We start from the raw sequence: 7,626 nt of genomic DNA, 5'->3' as shown, positions 1-7,626 counted from the left end.
TCATTACGAAAACATAATTAACTAAGGCCACACTAAGTATTACAAATTACAACCGATTGCAAAAATACGTAAATAAATTCATTCAACGATTCATTCAACAAAAATAAAATGCATCAACTAAAAATAAATTAAACATACATGACACAATTCCTTAATTATGTTGATTAATTTATCCAAACCACCTATTTAAATTAACAAATTAAGTGACAATTCCCCAATTGACCACATTAATTTCAAACTTAATTCATATTAAACTTGTAATATGAATTTAATCCATCAATATTTTAAACTGCTTTAAAATAATTAGGTATCTTTAAATTGTGAACCGTTTCACAATAACTGATTGGCCGAAAACAAAAATTTTTTTTTTTTATAAAAGTTCTCGGCATGACCAAGGAAAAACAAAACAAGCCTTTTTTTTTCTCGGCAATAACAGCAAAAACAACAAAAAAACAGCTCGTTTCATATTTTATACATGGTTTTATCTGTGAAAACCGAAACAAGAATTTTTTTTTTTAAATCTGTCCCCTGTGAACAGTAACACGTGAACAGTAACAAGAAAAAAAACTTTCTTTTCTCGGATGCATTTCAAATCGGCATAAAGCCCTAATTGCAAAAACATTAAGATGAACAAAAATCGTTTATAGATGCTATTAGAACGAGATTAGCATATGAATTAATGAAACATGATTAATTTATATGCCAAAACTATATAGCAAAAACAAATTTTTATATCATCAACATGACGATTCCATTTTACAATTTAACTTAATCTGCATTAAATCAAAAACTACCAATTTATCATATGTTTATATTAACTGATTAAACAACAATATGAAAAATCGAAATGGAAATAATCATCAACAACAAAACCCAAAAAAACAGACAATAAACGGCAAAAAAAAAATTTTCACACGGCAAATTTTTTTTTTTTTTCAGCCGCACCTTTTTTTTTTTTTTTTTTTTTTCTTATTTTCGAAACCCTAAAGTTTTTAACAAACAATTTTATGAAAATCATCAAAATTAAAATTCGTGGTCTTGGCTCTGATACCACTTGTGGGATTTATCTGTATGCATCCCTTTAAATTCAAGGATTATAACGAATAATAAAGTGATGATTACGAGTCATAAAACTAAATTGCATAAACAAAAGCATAAAGGGTTAAGAAATAACCTTCGGTCCTAGCAAATACGGCCTAAGAACAATATCAAAGTAGATATTCGCCTATCAGTTGCACCCAAGACGATATGAGATATGCCCTTTGATTTTGCTAGAATCGATCCAAAAATCACTGATTAATTTTTAGGTTTTGTGTTTTGTTGAGATGAGAGGCAAGAATGGGAAAAGAATTTCGTTAAGAAAAAAAAACCCTACTCTCCTCTTATTGTCACCGAAATTAGGGTGAAAGAGGGAGATATTTTTTCTCTTAAATTCGGCCCATAGGAACCGAAATAATAAGGATTAAAATCCTTATTTTCGGTTATTCCAAAAATGTATAAAATGTGTTTCTAGTGAGGATCGAACCCATAACCTCTTGGTTTGAGTACCCTTACTATTACCACTATGACACATTCAACTTGTTGATTAAATATAACCGATTACATTTAAGTACGAATTAACATATTAATTCGTCCAAGCTAACATTACATACATTTAATTAAATATAACTTATTATATTCAATTTACGAATTGACAGTTAATTCGTCTCAACTAATATTATTTAATCTTCATTAAATAATTGTCTCATCAACACATTGACTAACTGTTTAGTCATATAAGGCATCAATGTGATTATATTTCTATAACCACATCTCTCAAACACATCCTTTAGGTGTGACTTTTAGGAACCGGTTGATCACCGCCATCTGTATGATAATAACGTCAAACTTTCTAGCAAGCCAACCGTTATTAGGTAATCGTTAATCAACTAATTAAATACGAAGTATACCCTTGTGAACCTATAAGAGATTTACAAATGTTATCACACTAATTTGTGGAGGACACAAGCTCCAACATATCGTCCCCAGCGGAGTTGCTAAACTGTGGACACAGCCACCCGCGCCGCGCACACCCGCGCGTTGGTTTCGAGGCGGCGGCACTTCTCCCACAGAACTCCGGTGCGAGGCCAAAACACGTCATGGGCCGTTACTGATTTGTAAGGCATTGAAATCGGTGAAAGGTTTGACAAGCCTGTATTTGTGGAGTCGCCACCGGTTTTTATGGAAAATTGGAGTCGTTTGAATACTTCGCGTCATGTCAAGACACAAAGTAGTGACATGAACACTAAGAAATTCCTCACCCTTAGCATTTTATGTCTAGAATGACTCTCGCGATGCCAATGAACACGGATGTTCACAGAAATCTTGAGTAAGGGGTGAGGGTACGTATTAAGAAGTTCTTTTATTCGAACACCTAATCCCGCCCGCCTCGATAGTGGCCACTACTAATGATCAGGGAAGTTATTTATGTTTGATATGTTGTCAATTTTATGCATGCAATGCAACAAAAATGGATTAATCTTAGCATGCAAAATTAGACTATTTCGGTGAATAAACAATTTAGCACTCAATTGGGTCGAAGTTGGAATTTAGATTAATTACATGTGAATATGCCAAGTAAGTAAATCATATAAGAACGTTATGGAAAGACGATAAATTACATGATATAAATTACAATGGGTTAACTTGAATTTACGTCATAAATACGCTCAAAATAGGTTTTGAAAAGAAAATAAAATAAAAAGAAATTAAAGAGAAATTAAAATATGAAAATATGTCGAATTATAAGTGATAATATGAATAATAGTCGATTATAAACCCAATAGAAGCCTACGTCGAAACGAGAAAGAGTTCAGAAGCAGGAGCCAGCCCAGAACAGGCGTTGCATCTGGTGCGTCCTCTGGAAGAGGCGCACCACCTGTTGCGGCTGTTCTGGACCTGGGTTCTGACTGTGAAAGTCAGACCCGCGGTTTAATTATTGTTCGTTGGTTGATTAATGTCGATTATTGATATACGACTCGAATAGAAGTGATTTAGTCAGATTATGCATTCTAATATCGTCACAAGTCATATTGGAGAACGAGATTATATAAATTATTACGACGATTTACATAATTGTAGTTATACGATGTCGGGTTTTATAAAGATGAAAACTTTGAACTGGAAAATGAACGAAATCGAAGTTAATTAAACCAAACTGGAAAATAGGGAAACTATGTACAAAAGGCGAATTCTAAAGACTCGATATGGGAAAAATCGAACCTATAAATTCCAGGTTTGAATAAGATGGCTAAAACCCGCATATATTGATTATAAGGAATTTAAGCCGAAAAACGTTGGAAAATATTTATAAAAACTAATTGAAAATATTAGACGTAATAAGAAGAAAAGGAACGAAGAAAGAAAATAAAAGACGAAAGGAACAAAAATCCGAGGAAGAAGAAGAAGAAGTGCAGCAACTGAAAGCAGCCTCTGGAAGAGGCGCAACAGATGTTGCGGCCTTTCCAGAAGGCGCATCAGTTGATGCGTTTCTTCCCCACGTCGTTTCTCTGCTGTTTCCATCAAAGGGTTTTGCACTAGTAGAAAAAACCCCTATCACGACGCAGTTATCGTGGCGGTTCTAATAGAAATGACGTGAAAAGCCTAAAAAATTGGCGGGAACGAAATTTTAATGTATATAAGAGGTTTATAATGGCGGTTTAAGTAAGAACCGACGTGATAACATAAGATTTTTATGGCGGTTCCAAATAGGAAACGCCACTATAGGTCAATTGTGGCGGTTTTATTAACAACCGACATTAAGAATGACGCTAAAAGTTAATATAAAATTACGGGTTGGCAGGGGTTGTGGTTCTGTGCAGTTTTCTTTCAGGTAACAACTATTGTTAATTTTTTACGGTACAAATCTTGACATTTATCCACAAGGCTTTTGTGAAATAGTGTTTGAACCTTGTATTTTTCTGGATTCACTTTAGAGCTTCTGCTGAGCAAGCGAATGGAGCCCGGATAGGATTTCAAACTGTCCGACCCTCATGGGGTCGTAATCCTTTAGTGAAACAGGTTTGGTTGCCAATCCTAAGTCCAAGTAACCCTTTTGTGCTTTTGTATGATGTACTGACAGAGGCATTTTTTTTTTTGCTTGTATTTCTGTAGTCACAAATAGGACATTTCAGGCGCAGGTGGGGTGCTTATTTTGGATATGGTGACATGTGGTTTATAGACAATGTTCAGTGCGCACCATCACATTGAGGTTCAATTACACTATAATAATTGGTGTATTTTAATAATGTGCAGTGATTTAGCAATACATGTGGGTGCTATGATGTCAAGGAAGATGGCGAGTTAGTAATGGGAGATTTGTCGGATTACATATCCAGCATTTTTCATATATGTATCAAGACTCTAGCCTGATTTCCTTTTAATTCCTTTATAATCTCTTTGTTAAGGTTGTTTTTCTTAATATTGGTTTGCTAAATTTATTATTGCAGCTTCAACAATCAATGTTGATTGACGAGATGAAAGATTTCAAGAGGTGTGGGCTATCTAAAGTGTAGAGAACATGTAATGTTGATTAGTTTATTAACTAAGACGTGTATGTGATTATTTATACACTTGGATGTATATTTTTTTTAACATCAAAAATATTTGTTGGGTCGGATGATACACAAGTTTGTTGGTTGTCATTCTCTTTGTATGTATTGTTCGTTCATTTTGCTGTTTGGATTGTCAAATCGCTAGGATATTCCTACCAAAATTTTGGTAGCAAATTTTTTTTTTTTTTTTTAAAATAACTACCTTTAGTGGCGGTTCTTCACCAAACAACCGACGTTATAATTACCTTTAATGGCGGTTCTGTACTAACAACCGATGTTATAATTACCTTTAGTGGCGGTTCTTTAATAACAACCGTCGTTATAGAGAATATGTAGTGATGTAATGATATTATTGATATACCTATGGCGGCGGTTTTCAAACAATAACCGCCACTATAGGGGAGTTATAATGGCGGTTCATGTTTAACAACCGTCGTTTTATATAAGTCTACAATGGCGGTTTTATTCCATAACCGCCACTTTAGGCGAGCTATTGTGGCGGTTGTACAACCGCCACAAAGTACAAACAACCCCGTGATATACGGCGCACCCAGAATCTGTAAAAACCGTCACAAAAAGGTCATTTATAACCGCCACTATAGGGGGTTTTTCTACTAGTGTTAGAAAGTGATTTTAAAGACGATTTGAGCATATAAATGATATAAATTTTACATATGTTATATATACAGAAAATAAAATAGATTAAATTGGAATTTACACCCTCAGACTTACATGTTTGACAAAACAAGATTGACTAAGTTGTCGTTTAGTGATTGCTCGACTCGATGTACGAATGAAAGTTCCCTTAAAAAGGATTTAAAACAGATTAATTAGATTGATTAGGTGGAGTTGGTCAAATTGGTCGGTCTATGAAACGTTACTGGTACTCAGAATGATCTGAGCTTACATGGTCATGTAGAGCAAGCACGTAGGCATCGAAAAGCAAGAGCGCGATCTTAGAATGCAAAGGGAGAAGAGAAGGCGGAACTCGCGTGAGAAATATGTGAGGCATGGGCCTCTATTTCAACTAATCACGTGGAGGAATTTAGGTAAAAGTGGTATTAGGAAAGAAATCCGGAAAGATTCTGGAAACTGTGAAAAAACCAGCCCAGGAAGAGGCTCAACAGCAACTGCGACCTTTCCAAGAGGCGCAGCTCCTGCTGCGTTTTCTCTTGGGAGGTTTCCTCCTCAGCAAGAAAGAATTCCGCGGTTTTAATTAGGAATTAAGGAAGATTTATGCTTCCTTATTCCGCAAAGAAGATATTTCCGTGATTTAAATCATAAAAGATAAAAATTTAGAAATAAAAAACTCTAGAAAATTCTAGAACATTCTGACTCGGCTTAAGACGGTTTTAGAAAATGGAAACGGTTTTCGACTCGGACTCCAAATGTACTCTAATACTGTCAAATCGACAGTATCGGTGCGTAGATGACGACCATGAGGTTGACTCGATTGTTTGAGCTATCACGTGTCGACGAACTTACGAAATGTCATAAATCGCTTCGCTTGATTAAACATGCGGCCCAATCATCACTGAGTGGTTGGCGGGAGGTGTAGAAACGAGGTGTATGCAACACCTAGATTAAAAACACAAGTTTCATTTGGGAGAATATCTAGGGTTATTTAAAGAGAACAATTTGCTACAATTGTAATCTTTCCTTAATCAAAGCATTAATCTTTCCTTAATTATAGCTTAATTACTCTTTAGTTTATGTTAGATCTACTCATTCCAATAGTTTAGATCTTGTTATTGGGTTGTAATTTGAAGACTTGAAGAATTTCATCTTCCTTACATCAATCCAAGTTCCCTCCTTTAATTAGTGTTGGTATAGTTCTCACCATTATTTCATCTCCTTTCAATTGTTTACATGTTTATGCTTGTTTGATTTCCTATTTGTTGAAAATGTTTTAATTAGTGTTTTTTTCATGCTAAAGTCTTCATCTTTTATCTTTATTGTTGCAATTATGTATGAGTAGTGCCATACTAGGGTAGAGGGGGAGCTTGTGTAGTTTCTTTATGGTTTGATTGTTGGTTTTCATACAAAGGGGAGTCTTTGAGTAAATGCTTTGTTTTTGTGCACACCAAGTGTTTGTTGGAAGGCTTGAATGAGAATTTAAGTTTTATCATCTTTTATTGCATGCTTAGGTGAGAGCTTAGGCTTGTGTTAAGTTTGTGTGTGACAATAGCGTGTTTAGGGAGGGTTAGAGCGAGAGTTTGACTCGGCCTAACCTAGAGGACCGTCTCACACCAAGGGGTGAAGACCTTCTTTGACCTTGCTCTTAGACTACCCTAGTTGTAACCATAAGTCAACCATATCCTACACTAGTGAACCCAATCACTCTAGTTTCTTAATACCTTGAGTTAATCTTGTCTTCTACTTGATTATTTTTGTTTTCCTTGTCTTAGTCATAATTCATCTTTATTCGCCAACCTATTTAACATTGACTTGAATTAAACTAGAATTAAGTAAACCATCTTAGAACCATAACTTTTAGTCCCTTGGGTTCGACCCTCACATCTACAACGATTACTCGTTCTACTAGCGAAGTTACAAATATAAAATCCACAACAATTACGTAACCAACTTTCCATGGACAACCTCGCCTCTCTATCTCACATAACAACACTCCCCAAAAAACTGACGTCGGTATAATAACATGGCCACCGCTCATCACATCACGCTTATACAATCACTCTTTAGTAGTCTCATCAGCAAACTTTACTAGAACTTTCCTAGATGCCTCCCACCGCTTATTACTTAAAATCGTCTCCACTCCATGTAATTGGTCACCTCAAACTCCACTATTCCGTTTCCAAAGATTCTCTTATTAAATATTGTGCCTCCATTTTTTAATAACCTCTAACTCACACCTCGTTCTAGTACTGTCTTATCTTCCCTTTCACGCAAACTCTCATGTTGTTACTCCCACTCAATTCTTTGACACTTTGACTATTTCATTATCATTCCACAATCCAAATCTCAACTATTTGCCAATCATAATTCCCATATCACACTCGATAATAACCACCCG

General features: G+C 35.2%; 1 long non-coding RNA gene across 2 annotated transcripts; it reads left to right on the top strand.

The window, feature by feature from the left end:
- Positions 1–3,964: 3,964 nt before the first annotated feature.
- LOC141591163 (uncharacterized) lies at positions 3,965–4,685 on the top strand. Of its 2 annotated transcripts, XR_012520703.1 has the most exons (3): positions 3,985–4,249; positions 4,294–4,390; positions 4,488–4,685. It is a non-coding gene; the product is annotated as an uncharacterized LOC141591163 (long non-coding RNA). The 2 variants fall into 2 exon arrangements; XR_012520702.1 differs by having other exon boundaries at positions 3,965–4,390.
- The last annotated feature ends 2,941 nt before the right edge of the window (positions 4,686–7,626 follow it).

This window comes from Silene latifolia, chromosome 7 (assembly GCF_048544455.1).
Source record: "Silene latifolia isolate original U9 population chromosome 7, ASM4854445v1, whole genome shotgun sequence".
In the NCBI taxonomy this organism is placed as follows: domain Eukaryota; kingdom Viridiplantae; phylum Streptophyta; class Magnoliopsida; order Caryophyllales; family Caryophyllaceae; genus Silene; species Silene latifolia.
This window is presented reverse-complemented; position numbering and strand designations above follow the sequence as displayed.